Below are 14,237 nucleotides of genomic sequence, written 5' to 3'. Positions count from 1 at the left end.
CTAGCCTGACGCATGCGCTCGGCGTCTTGGGCAAGCACTGCTCTATTTAGTGAAAGTAGTCCTTCCTAGCCTCCAAAGATATTGTGCAAACATAATCTTTACCAGGAACACATGGCGAGGAAACCCATTGTTCACAGGAGCCTTATAATCCATAATGTGGTATCGATGCTCGTTTTGTGGTTTCCCTAAACGAATTCTGAGCTCTATGCTGTATGCCCGATTAGCCTGACGAATGCACTCGGCGTCTTGGGCCTTGGCAGTTTTGGCCACGGAAATCGTTTTTGCCCAGAGCGATGCAACCGCTGGGTGTTAGAGGTATACAGCTTTCCTCTAAAACCAATTCGAGAATTTTATGGACTTAATGCGGCGTTTATGAAAAAAAAACGCTGTTTATCCAGATGTTATTATAAGATGTTAAGAGGTGAAAATTCCTCAAATCCAGGCTTATGTACTACTTATTTGTGCAAATAATCGAACCACGCAAAAAAAAAAAATCAATGCGATAACATATTGGGCGCAACAAATGTTGCCGAATCCGTGAGAATACCTAAAAGCACTTTACATGTCCTTGCGGGTGAGAGTTAAAAAATTAAGTCTTCGTGACGCTCTACGTCTTGGAAGGAATGTACTAGACTCCAGATTTCAAGCCTCTGGGTCCGAGGATTCGGGCTGCGCCGCGATGATGAATCAGTCAGGCAGTTCGCGGGTCTGCCATATCTGTATTCAGTATAGATAAGCCAACCCGAGAAGAAGTGGAAATTGCGCACCGCCAATTGAGTGTTCGCACCGTGATGCTTCGAGACCGGTTACTCACTCTTTATTCGCCTTTTACCCAGTTATTTCAGACAATGCACACCCGCTTATCTCTTATCTGCCTCTCTCCTAGGGCAAGCACCAACAAGGTTACCCGCGGGTAAAGAGGATAAGGTCGGTTACGGAACCTTTATTGTTTCCGGCCAAGGCCTTGCTGAAACAGATACCCACATCACCCACATTTCCGACATTATCGCCCCTGCACTAGCGCAAGCCAAGCATGCAACGCAACGGCGGTTTCGTCACTCGGATCGACACTCCGCGCTCTGGCATATCGCTTTATCGTGCCGTTATCAATAGCTTCCGTAGAATACCGCAACGTTTCTTCGGAAACCGATTGCATACTCATGTGTCGATCAAAGCGCTCCCCATAAAAAAAAAAAAAAAAAAAAAAAAAAAAAAAACAGGGGGTTTCAATCCACACTGCTGTGTTTTCCTAATCGTACGTACGAACGTTATAGACGTAAACACAAGGTTAGCTAGCTAGGAAGCACAATTATGTAGGTCAATAACGCACGTGATTTTTGTTCCCCCGATACCGGACCATTATTACGCAAGGACCGTCAGGCTTTGCGCGAATTCCGCGTGCTCTGCCGTGTGGATATAGAGCGCCTACTCCCATTGCAAGCTTACGGGGCGCAGGCACGGAAGATAGGTTGCACGCATCACCTGGCAGCAGGTTTCCGGATGACCAGATATACGCTCTTGCCGAGCGTGGGTTCATGGCTTTGGGACACAAAGAGCCGAGCCGCGACAAGACGCTGGGAACTCGGAAGCAATATTTTGAGTGGATATTCTGCTAGGTATGATTAAGCTGGAGGACACTGTCCCTTCGATTATTTCGAGAAGAGGGAATGGGGCTGGGCGTGCCATCCGAATGTCGGGCAACAAAAGGACGACACCAGCATCGGTGATCCCGGTGGATTACCGGATGAGATAAGAACATTTGGCAGGGAAGGGATGTCGCGATTGGCCCAGACAGACAAATGCGGGTGGACAACATTGAAAATCGTCTTTCACCTTGCAATGAAGAGCTAGCATTCAACAGCGGAAGGCGATGATAATGATGTCCCCCCATGCTAGGAGGAATCCCCAGTATTGCACCATGTACACAAGCTACACAGACAAGTTGCTGTCACAGCACTGGGTACTTTCATCGGCCCATTTCAATCTCCAGCGGCACGCTGTACTCGATAAACAACTGCTTTACACACAGTTAAACCACAGGGCCCCTACATGTTCCGCCGCCTTTGAGGCATGGCGTGGGAGATCTTATCGGCCACAACCCACCGAACGGAAACTGTTATGGATAATTAAACGAACCAACACGAAAGTCCCGCCCAGCATCGTGCGCCCCACTGTTCCCATCACGCGCAGCGGCAGGATGGCAGCCCTCCATCAGGAGGGACATTTCCGATAAACCACGCGTCCTCTTCGCACTTAACTTACCAAAAAAAAATGAAAACGGATGTAAAAATAAGAGCTCGCGTAACGTACGAGTAAAAACATGAGCTATTACGGGACACGCGACAACTGCCTTAGGCCGAGGCCGCGGGAGGGGGGAGGGGCACGAAAACGGCGGGACGCCAAGGCACCACCGCAGCCGTCTTCCGCAGCTGCATCTGACCGCTATTTTCGTCGTAACAGATGTTGTGCCGCCTCGAAGAAGAGTTCGGTAACGAGAAGAAGAAGAAGAGCAAGAACAACGGCAAAAAGGTGCGCCTGGTCGTGCGCAAGGTTGACACGCACACGCACAGGCAACAAATAAGGAGCGACACGCCTCACTGCGCCGCAGTATACGTACGCCCTGGAAACCCAGAAACAATGCGTGTATGCAGGGCGTCGCACTTCCGGAGAGGAGTCATATTTCGATACTCGCTTTCGGACCTTACAGAACAGCATTCCATTCGAGCGAGACGCTCGAGCGTAACGAATTCAAGCAGAGCGTGAGTCAGTCCTCTATATGCAAACCGCGATCGCCGAGACGTTGGCCCGATAAGACGCGGCTCTCGCGACGAATATGTTGCGTCAACTGCCGCCACTGGGGCGCGCCAGCCCCGCTGTTTTTCTTAGGCACTCGAAGCAAAAACAAAAACCTCCTACACGGATGCGCGGCCATTTGCAATGCCCCGAGAAGGCAAGGAAACAGGACAGAAGACTGAAACGCCACTGCACATGTACACACGCCCGCATTTTCTTTTTTATTATTGTTTGTTGTAGTTACCATAATGCCAACGGCGTAATTAGCATCTTTCAGAAGGGACGGCATTTTGGATGGAAGCAGTCGATGACCAAACAAAACTAGCACCCGGATGCCAGCTATCATTTATCATTACGTGTGTGAAGCGACGCCAGTGTAAGAAAACAAGGCAGGAGACAAAAAGAGTTATAGCACAGCGGAGAACCGGTCCCGGTACGGTACCCGGCTGACGACTGGCGCCAATGCACGTGCGCAGAGGCGGAAATACCGGTTGTGCGCATGCGCAGGTGTACCGGGTACCGTACCGGAACCGCTTCTCCGCTCTGCTATAAATCTCTAAATACAGTAACGCCGCGTTATAAAGAAACGGCTTCGCTCGAAATTTCCCTTTATTCGAAACGTTTCACGCACCCCCCTCCCCCTACTGCAGCACCTGCTTTTAACGAATTACCGCTCACAACGAAGTCGCTTTCCCGCCCCGAGGACTTCGTTAAAACGCGATTTTACTGTGCAGGTCACGTGTCTTCATCACCGTGACTCGCATTAACAGGAAGGAAATTGTCTCGTCTCCAGGCGCCAAAAGGGCCAGACGGGCCACGTACGGCCAAAGAGAGAAGAAGCGAAGAAGCAATTACCGATTGACCAACCCCAACCAAGCGTCGCGTCGAAGCACGAGCTCCGCTTGGTCGGTGCGAGGGCAATTTCGGCACACTGCAGTGTATACGCGTGCCATCAAATGCCGCACCCGGCCCGTTTATCTAAGGACCTGTCGCTGTCAATTACGAAAGGGCGCGCATAATTACTTGCCCTGCTAACTTGGGCAGCGCGGCTTTTTACGTGGTTACTTTACTGCGTATACATACTGTGCCCCAATGTCCAGCAATCCCGCTTTGGTTTTATTACCTACACGACTAGATTGCATTTACTTACTCCCCTGCTTGCTTATCTCACAGGCAAGCAGACTTTGCGGTTACTCGTTTCACCCCTAACCCAACTTCATCAGTACAGCCTCGGTGTCTTCTTTTGACTGCCCTTTACGATCAGCTCGTCCTATTAGCTATTTCGCTAATCATATACAGTAATCCCTCGTTATAACGAAGTCAACGGGACGGCGAAAAATTCTTTATAAGCGGCATTTCGATATACGCGACCACTCTAACAAAGCTAAGGCAGTTGAGCTTTAATTATTGCCCCACAATTTCAAGGAATCAAAACAGAATGTATTCAGCGAAGCAAAACTTGATCCGGGTGTAAGAAAACGCAGTAAGCTTGCCTGTTTCAAGTTATGACCGGGAGCGAGCAACCCATGCTCCAATTTGACAAAGCATTGCATGAGGCTCACGGGCGTCACGGAACGCTGCGATATTTTCCCGCTGGAAAGCGCCGCAAATACCGCGGCTCGAGTGTGAGGTCTTGTTTGTGCAGCTCAAAAAACGATTAACCGCTCTTTGCGGGTACACAGCGCAATCATGAAAACTGACCGGTTTTGCACAACAGGCTTTTGGACCGTTTGTCTAACGTCGAATGGCGCGAATCGAGCATGACCAGCTCGGGAAATCGCCGAGGAAGCACCAGCTTGCGCTGACCCGCCATGTTGACAGCCTGAGGAGGAGGACAAACATTTTATTGAGCCTTTAAAGGCCCCTCGCCGCCGCTTGGCGACGTACGCCTCCGTTCGCCACTTCGTTCTACGTGCGTTTCGAGTAATGCGGCCTAAAATGCATGCGTTTGGGTTGGGACCGGGAGAAATTTCGAATAAAGCGACACTTCGAGTAAAGCGATTTCGTTAGAATGAGGGATTACTGTAACTTCCTACCCAAGGTCATACGCTCTTCGATACAAGACTGAATTCGTTGCTGTCATGTGTACAGACTGAACAAATGAAACGCGGTCACGAAAATACGAACACAAGTAGCGCGATTTCTTTCCACGCAAGTCAAATTGACGCGTGACATAATTAAAGTTACAAAGTCGGGAAATGCGGCATTTGAAATACACCAATAGCGCGCCGCTTTTGGACCTCCACGAACAGTACTCTTCAATTTTGCTAGCGTGTTCTGGTTCATATTAACATGTTCGCATTTAATTTGTTCGTGACTGTACGTACCATGGTAGAGATACACGATCCAATTCTCTTCTATTATTTAACAATGTTTTTATAAAACACATTCGGTAATACATTTAAAGCAACACGCCGCCATTTCAAGTACAAACAATATTTTATCGTTAGTGGGTAGTATTATATAATTTACTTCGCATTGTTCTTGTTATGTGCTGTTGAATATTAATTTTGACACTGCTTGCTGCTTGCATGTCTCGGTCATTTGATTTTTTTTTTTTTATTATTATTGAGCCATCGACTGTTGCTTGGTCATTATTATGGCGCCTGCTGCTTTTTAAACAACTAAGAGTCAATAATGCATACTCACTTTGGAAATAAAACACAGTTCAATTCAAACATCGGCTGAGACGGCCGCTCGATGGAGCGGCCGTGGCTGAGATATATATATTCGGTCTGGCGCAAGCAGACGCACGCCCAGGTCATGGCGAATATACTATTTGCTTCACTCATCGCGAACTCGGCAGCAAAACTGGCTCTGCCATGGAGGGGGGGATTCGGTCTATGACATGTGAGTCCCTTACAAGAAAATCGTGTTCCCAGACTTACTAGTTCGAACATACTTTATTGGCTTCTGCTTGTATACGACTGGAAATATCAGTTTTAAAACTGTAAATCACTCCAGTGCATCTACTCAGATCTCGTGGGAAATTTTATTACTGCCTGAGACGGGGCCCCTACCAAAAACGATTACAAAACGCCATGGCCGGGTTCGTGCGAGACTTGAGAGAGCCGAACTGCTACCATAGACATATGACTTGCCATATCGCATTTCATCTTGCCAGTCGTATAACACGTTGTACACACGAGACAAACAAACCACAATCTCACACGTTTGGCGGCTTCTTTCTTGTTCGTTTAAACAGAGTTATCGACGCACACGATATAAACAGACCACAACCCCGCAAATGTTCGGCGGCTTCTTGCTCGTTAATACTGCATCACCGACGCAGACGTGAGTTCTGCGACTAGCCGCGAAGCCAGCAATGCATGCTGGGCTGCACAAATCCGTAACCCCTGCCTGCATAGCAAGATAGTTCCTTGAAAGGACGGCGCCCGCGAAGACAGGGACGACTCTGAGCCACCCGCCTTGGGAAGGAGATTAGAAGTCGTCATCAATCAGCCGACGAGTCGGCTTCCTGAAGGCCACAACATTCCCGGCACGAATCGGCGGTCGTCGAAGCACGACCGAATGCGTTGTAAAACACAGTCGCGACGAAGTGGTCCCAAATTTAAAGTAGCCCAGCTTAGCCGCTAGTCCGCGTCGGGAGATAAGCCAATCTGCCACGCGCGCCGACGCTGCTGCGTCGGCGGCCCGGGGGCGCCTTGAACTTCGCTGAGAACAGCTGTGGCGAGCAGCTGGTCAGCGTCCGCAGTGGGACACGCGAACGGAACGAAAGTCGGCAAGGGGGGCATGATATACCGCTGTGTGCGCAAAATGCTTCCACAGCAGCACTGCTTTACGCTCGGCAAAAATTTTGGGCGCCGAACGTCGAGGCAGGAAACGGAAGCGGCGAAAACGTTATATTTCTATAGAAGCTGTTTACCCAATTCCGCAGTACGGCGAGTCGAAGCTGGAACGTTCACCGCAGTCTCGGGGAAGACTCGAGTACGACACAACAAGTATAAACACTGAAAACGACCTTGGAAGCCTCGATGAGACCCAAATGCACAACACACCCAAACACGCATTACAGTTGACCAATCATGACGACGGGTTAGAGATAACAGTTGAAATTGCGCAGATACGGTTAGCCGTCCCATCCTTACGCCATCTGGCTAATGCGTGATCCGGTAGGAAAACTAAAGACGGCGAAAGCGTGCCTTGCGAGCGACTTGTGACACCGCGGGTTATCGCTTTCAAGCCGGGTCGGCGCTGCGGATGATCGCATTTTACGCGCGTACCGCACAATAGCGCGACAGCGTTCAACCAGTGTACTAGCGCCGTACTCGAAAAGACTTCGCCTCACCGAGGCGAGGAGGGCGTCAATTGGTGCATTTAGCATCTACGGCTCGGCAGGGTACGAGGAGGTTCGACGGCAATAAAGATTCTATAAGTCGTAAGAGCTCACATGGTGCTCTGCGACTCCTGCGAGCTTGTCAGCGGGAGAAAAACAGCATGCGCCGCGGTGACGCCGCAGATGTAATTCACTCACCTCAGATATGCATCCCGGCGCCGAGTGGGGGCTATTCCAAACAATTCGCTTGCCTAATATGGGGAAAGTTGTAGAACAGACGACGGAAAACCGCGAAACAAGAGTGGTGAGCGCAGACAGCGGCGGTTCGGAGTATCCGGGCGTTCCGGCAGCGGCGTTTCTGCCTTCACACACACGCACAGGGTATCGGAACACACACGCACACTCACGCAACGCAGCACCAAATGCATTAACTGTAAACGCAGCCAAGAAGCACGGCGAAAGCACTCGGAAAAAATATCCTACGCGCGGGCGAGTCACACAAACAAGGAACACATGCGGGCGACCGACAGCGGCCTCCTCCGACAAGGAGCTAGCGGGCGAGGAGGCCTGAGAAGGGGAGTCGGAGAGTTCTCGCGGAGCCACGGGTATTCTCGGCGCTGCTCTCGCGCCATGGCGGCCATGGAGACGTGCGTCGTCTGCTAGCGCCGCAAGCGCTCACCGGCGGCAGACGAAAGGCAGAAAATATGGCAAATACAAGCGTTTATAGACTGGCCTGAGAGTTGTACATGACACATTACGTACAGAGCTTGTCAAATTTTACATTTCTATGTTCATTTGTCACATAGCCGCGACTACGAACGAACGAGAGTTCTTTTAGGCGTTGGCCGAGCTGCACTGGCTGCTCCCTGACGGCAACTGTTCAGCGCCAAATGTAAAAATAAAAGGCGGGAGTTTACTTTCGCTGATGTTGCCGTCACCAATTGCGCTTTCACTTAACGTTGACGCAAGAGCCCTGGCTGTTGCTTTATCACCCGGTCTGACACAAGGTTGACAAGCAGCTGGGAGTAACAAGGTCGGGGTAATTTGCTTTCATCGCGTGCGTGTTAACACACAATTAAGTTGGCCTTCCGCTCCGCGTTGCATCCTGGTGGAGCTGTACCACATAAAAATAGAAGCAGCCGTAGCATCAATTAGGCTTGTCGCAGAGGCAGTGGAGCATCCGATAAGGTTTATCGGGGTAAAGGTTGGGAAAATATACACGCGTACAAGCACGTATATCTGTGGAGCTTGTACCACCCGGGTGAAACAGCCTGCCTTGCCAGTTTATCGGAACTGTGACGTCGCACGTTCATCTTTCAAATTTATGGGTTCACAGGTAGAGCCGTATTTGTTTCATCGGTAAAGTTACCCGTGTCACTTAACCTTGGCGTTACTCAAGAAGGAAATGGCAGTAGCGCAATATGAAGCAACGCCTCTGCATCATGCAATGACGTTTCTACGATGACCAGCATATCCCCACCGCATTAGATCGGCTAGGAATTGTTTCTTCCTGACGTAGGGTGGGTGATTATGTCTCGCAGAAGAGATTGTACGGCCGCGGTGGCGGCATGCAGTGGCGGTTGTACGACAGTAAATCAAGACGCCGACAGATCGCCAGCCGGGAGAGGCCGTCGTACATGGAGGGCCGTCGTAGGCCCCGCGGCAAGGTCGCCCTCCCACCTACCGCGCGCATGCGGAGAGAACACTTTCTCTCATCCTCCTCGGCTGGCGGCCCTTCCTGTTCGCAGATTCCGAGCGATAGTAGACCGCTAAATACCAAGCGTTTACTGCAAGGCACCACGAAGAAGAGTGGTCAGCCTTTGAAGGAATTTTCCACAGCTCGTGATCGAAGAAAGAGATTATGAAATGATGTATACACGATCGAAATGTGTGTGACAGCGTTCAATGAAGAGTTTTCAGGCCGGCTACTGCACAGGTGAAAACGGGGAGTTGGGGGAAAAAGAACTCTCGTCGCACTTGTTTGAAATTAACTTGAATAATAAACAAGGGAATTTCATTTGTCTTCAAGCTTTATGTTACCGGTTGCCTTATACGCCTCTCCTGTCATACCACTACTTCCGTGCGTACTCCAAATTCGGCTTGCAACATCGCGCGTCCTGATTAGCGATAAATTCTCAGACTCATTCTCGTTCCAACGAGTGATACCATTGAGTGGATGATAAAAAATAATTTGTCTACAGCCGGCCCCTGATTGCACTTTAAATGGCCACAAACGATAAGCTATCCAGATCACACGACCGAATACGCGGCCAAGTTTGCGGTCTACCATTGTCGTCCCAAAGCTCGCCAGCACGGGCACTGGGACTTCCTTGTAGTAAGTAGTCGCGTTTTTTTAGCCCTTTCGGGCCTCGGTTGGTACAACTCTTGTGCGATGGGGGATGTAAGTACACACGCATTGTTCGGAGCATAGTTCAGACGTTGATGTTTAGGCCCCTCGAAACCAACGACGAAGAATGTCTCAGTAGTTATTGCTGATTAGTTTAAAAAGATATATGATGCTTCGTTTCACGATCTTAGTGCAGCGTACAGCTTAAAGCAGCCAATAGGGGGAGCGGACGCAATGGTCTCAGGGAGCAGTCGACGCGACTTGGTATCTTTTCTCCTGCGCACTCTTGGATTTGCCGCTTCACTCCAGCGGCGACTGAGAACGAAGTTGATGAAACATAAGAAGTTAGTCAAACCTGGCCGGACAAGATCAAGTGGAAATAGTATCAAAAAAATTCTTGCAGAAACTCCTAAGTCGGAATTGCAGAATCAAGGCCCTGCGATACAACCAGCCCCTTTGAAGTCGTCTGCACTATTACAATTGCTGAGAAGAATTTTTTTTGTAAGCTGTATAAGGATTCTGATATTAAAGTATGAAGGTCTTAGATCATTATATTAACTAGTATATACAACCTCGTTTGAAACGCTATACACCGAGCCCCTCTGAGGTCGCGACTTTACTTCAATGCACAAATGCACTACTGAAAAGACATTTTTGTAGGACAATATAAAGAGTCTTATATCAAAGTATTAAGGTCTTAGCGCTCTTTATTGGCAGCATTTGTGCATACGGCGGGAGTATGACATATCAACCGTTACAGACGGGCTTACATCGACGGCGGCTGGTTCGTAGCATCAGACTGATGAGGACGACGCGATAGGCGGTAACGACGGTGAAAACGCCAAATCAGATTCTTGGCCATTCCGGCGTGGTTAAAGACGACGACGACAATGACGATTGAGCTTTTAGGCCAATCCAGCGTCGACAAAAACCGACTGACGACAATGATTACTTAGCTTGCCGAAGAATCCTGCGTCGACAAAGACGATAGTGGCAATGATGATTCAGCTGCTTGGTCAATCCCGCGTCGACAAAGATTACGATTACAATGGTGATTTAGCGTCTTGGCCCTTTGCCATCCTGAGTCGAGAAGAACGGCTGGCAACAATAATTTAGCTTCTCGGCTGATCACGCGTCGACAAAGGCGATGATGACAATCATGATTTGGCGTCTTTGTCAATCCAGCGTAGACAACGACGGCCGGCGACAGCGAGCATTTAGCTTCTCGACCAATTTTACATAGACGAAGATGACTATGACGTTTAGGTTTCTTGGCGTATCCCACGTAAACTCAGACGGCGATGATTATCCTCCGCGAAGCGATAACCATGAACTTCACATTTGACGGTTAAAACTGCCGTGAACATCTCACATCTCTGGTAAAGCTTCAATTTTATGGATTACATGCACAGCCCGCCTGTTCAAGAGGGCGCTACCTCATTTTAATTTAGCGGGAATATCAGGTGATAGAATACTCACAACGTCTTAACTTGAAGCAAGTTTTTACTGTCAACCTGCATATTAGCTTGTAAGATGCGTAACAGTCAAAGTATGAGCTGGCTACCTGTCAACTCATGGTACCGGCGCGGTGCAGAGAACTGCTGCAGCATGCGGCGCCTGAAATCGCGGTTAGTTAAGCGCGTGTAATTACGCCAGCCAGATGACATAAAAATAATAACTGATCACACGGAGGTTCGCGTGTATGACGGAGGTTGTGCAGCAAGTCGGTTCCGTGCGCGCGCGCAGTAGTTGGGACGTTGGGAGCTGGAAGACGGCTACCGGTAATTACGGTAACCGCGTAAAAATGTTTGTCAAACTCGAAGGTACAGCCCTGCCGTCGATGAGTTTGGCATAACCGAGATGGATGGTCGTCAGCTTCGAGCCTGGACAAGACTGCAGGCGAAGATTATTAGTAAACAGATGCGGGGGCGCTGCGGATGGGGCAAACGTGCTGCACGGTTTCGCTGAACAGCGCCTGTGCACTGCACCGGTACCGCAGGAATCTGTGTGCACCGGTGCCGTGAAGTGTACCCGAATCGGTGCAGTGCGACGGTTCAGAGCTGGCAGAGAGGCTTCGCCCTGCAACAACGATGTCTGCGTTCCAGACACGCGCGGCTGTTTGCTCGGCAGGCGGAGGGAGACGTGCACCGGCTGCCCCCCTGCCCGGTCTCGATATAGAAGCGCACCGTCCCGCAGGACCGGAAAGGCCCCGCCGCGTGGTGCACGTGCGTGTGTCTGCACCACACACGTGCAGCGGGGAAGACGCGAGCCACAAATGAAAATGGAACCCTTTTTGCCGCATACGACAACGCAGAAACGGATGCGTGTGCGCTGCGGAGACTATAGGCGTTGGGATGGCCCTTACGCCATCCGCGACTGCACCTCGGCCTTCGCAGTACCGCGGCCCATACGACTCCACCTGCCCATTCTGCGACTCCGCCGTGAATGTGCAGCATCTGCTGTGGAGCTGCCCGGGACTACATCAATATCCCGCTCACCTTCGTACAACCGGCCTCCATTCTCCAGACCTGCAGCGCTGACTTCATGGACCATTTCATTGACAACTTCTGGACTTTATACACGAAGCCAACTTGCTCGTGTACCTGTGGACTCATGTGACGTTATGCCACAGGGCAAACTTTCGAATAATAAATAAAAAAAAAACACCACGAGGGCACTTCAGCAATCTATAAATGCGTGAGTATTAAGAACTTGTCGCCAAGTGTGTCGCTAGTCGAGTTATGTTGCCGTGTTTGGCGTTGCGGCGAAATGATGCTGATTTTAGGGATTTAGTGCCCTTGCATTACGTTTGCGAGAGTAATGTGCGTGATTGGTCAGGACAGCGCAGCCGGGACGGAGGCCGGCGCCCATGGGCGTTGGCTCGCGGGAGATGCCCAAGATGGCGACATAATCGCCTTCAACGGCTTTCTGACGACTGCGATGATGGCGGCTTACTGATGATGGCGGGATTTTTACACAGTGAGCCAATTGAGGCTCTCGCGTTAAAAGTAAGTGGAACACGGCTGTGGCTTATGCCATTCGCAAGCAGAAACCGTTGGGTTTGGCCGGTGGCGGGAGACGGCAAATAGCAAGGGACACAGGCAACGACGGCAAATAAATAAACATTCATTCCTCCTCCTCTGCTTACTCGATCAACAAAGGCATAAAAATGTGGCCTTTGCAACTGGCCGCTTATGATTGTGGTTAAGCAAAGTAATATTTGCTGGAGAAGAACGAAGTATCCTTGGTGAAGGGGGGGGGGGGGGGGGGTAGATGAGGGGCAGTGGCGTAGTTTCACCCCTCGAATAACACACAAAAAAGAATTAACCACGATGCATCATGCTGCAGCTGTTTGAAAGAGTCAATCCATATAGTTTGCATTTTTACGAAAATCTAATGGCGCTACATTTCGTGAAAATAAAAAAAAAAGGTTGACATGGTTGATTAGCTACAGTTTATTATCCAGCGAAGCTGATTACCATTGCGTATATCATTGCCGCCGCCCCCGACACCCCAATCTCTTCTTCCATTGGGTAATGTGTCACCGTCAGTGGACCATTGCCCCCGAGTGGATTGACCAATTATGATTCATTCGGCGCCGGGATTTTAATTTACATTCCAGAGAGATTCAAGCCGCTTGACGTATCTCAAATACAGTAGGGATAAATGAAGAACAGGCCACAATAATAAAATTAGGCGATGGTCACAATAAACGGCAACCACGCAAACTTCTCACAGAACATAAAACGGATAGGAAATCTGACTATTTGAAATAAAACTTTGTTTCCGTAGTAGGCAGCTCTATTGATCAACGGTAATCGCGGAGGGGTCATCATCCAGTGGGAGGGAGGTGCTGAGGTATCTTCGGCCGGTCATCTAACAGCAAAAAAGCCCAGCTCGGTGACTACATATGCTAATCTCCCCCGGGTGTTATTGCCCTCCAGGAAACCGATACGCCAACCCTTACGCTTCGCGGCTTCGAATGTTTCACCCAGGATCCATCTCACCGCACAGCAGTGTTCACTCTTAAAAAAAAGGTCGGGGCATTCACTAATGGAACACTAACAAGTTACTCGTCGCGCTAGGTACTTAGTAACTGGAGGTAGTAAATTTAGTACTAGCCAGGGTTACTGACTGAACCAGGCAGTAAGTGCCACTACAAACACTGGATCCCCCGGAGAGCAACAAGACATTCTACAGCAAGCCATTGATTGCACACCGAGATACTTGCAACAGCGTGGTCTGACATGCGCTCCATAAATCCACACTCCTTGTTCTTCGAGTTTGCACCCGAGGCCTGCCTCCAAACCTCACTCCGGACCCGTCTGTCACGATCGATTCAACGCCCGTTCCCCAAGTACCCTGGGACGTTCCAGGCGCAGACGGCTCTGGGGCGGCGACTCTCCCACAACTTTATGTCACAGTTACCCAGCTCACACATCTCATGAGAAGAATCTGTACCCAGCGCCATGGCCGAAAAGAATCAGACACTTGCCGTCTTGTTCGATCAGCCGCATTACGTATGGTACTCCCTACGTCAACCTCAAACCAAAGGAACATGTTAAATTAGACGCCCTTATCAGGAAATCCTACAAAATTGCCCTCGGCCTCCCCGTTCTCACGCCTACTGCACTCCTTCCGGAATTAGGTATCCACACTTCCCTTTCTGAGCTCCTCGAAGCACAGCGGGTCCAGCAACTCACTCGCCTTACCCTCACCCCTACGGGCCGCACGGTACCGCATAAACTAGGCTACCCAACTCCTCTGCCTTTAGACACCCCCCACCGTATCCCTCCGTCA

At 50.0% G+C, this 14,237-nt stretch overlaps 1 protein-coding gene across 1 annotated transcript in view; it reads right to left on the bottom strand.

Moving 5' to 3' along the window:
• The window catches only part of LOC144179768 (uncharacterized), a 567,716-nt gene extending 560,068 nt beyond the window's left edge, over positions 1–7,648 (bottom strand). The window contains 1 exon segment of the mRNA XM_077708207.1: positions 7,289–7,648. The gene's annotated coding sequence lies outside the window, so the exon portion shown is untranslated.
• Between the last annotated feature and the right edge of the window lie 6,589 nt (positions 7,649–14,237).

This window comes from Haemaphysalis longicornis, unplaced genomic scaffold (genome assembly GCF_048455015.1).
Source record: "Haemaphysalis longicornis isolate Haplotype H1 unplaced genomic scaffold, Haemaphysalis longicornis Haplotype H1 scaffold_4, whole genome shotgun sequence".
Taxonomy (NCBI): Eukaryota; Metazoa; Arthropoda; class Arachnida; order Ixodida; family Ixodidae; genus Haemaphysalis; species Haemaphysalis longicornis.
This window is presented reverse-complemented; position numbering and strand designations above follow the sequence as displayed.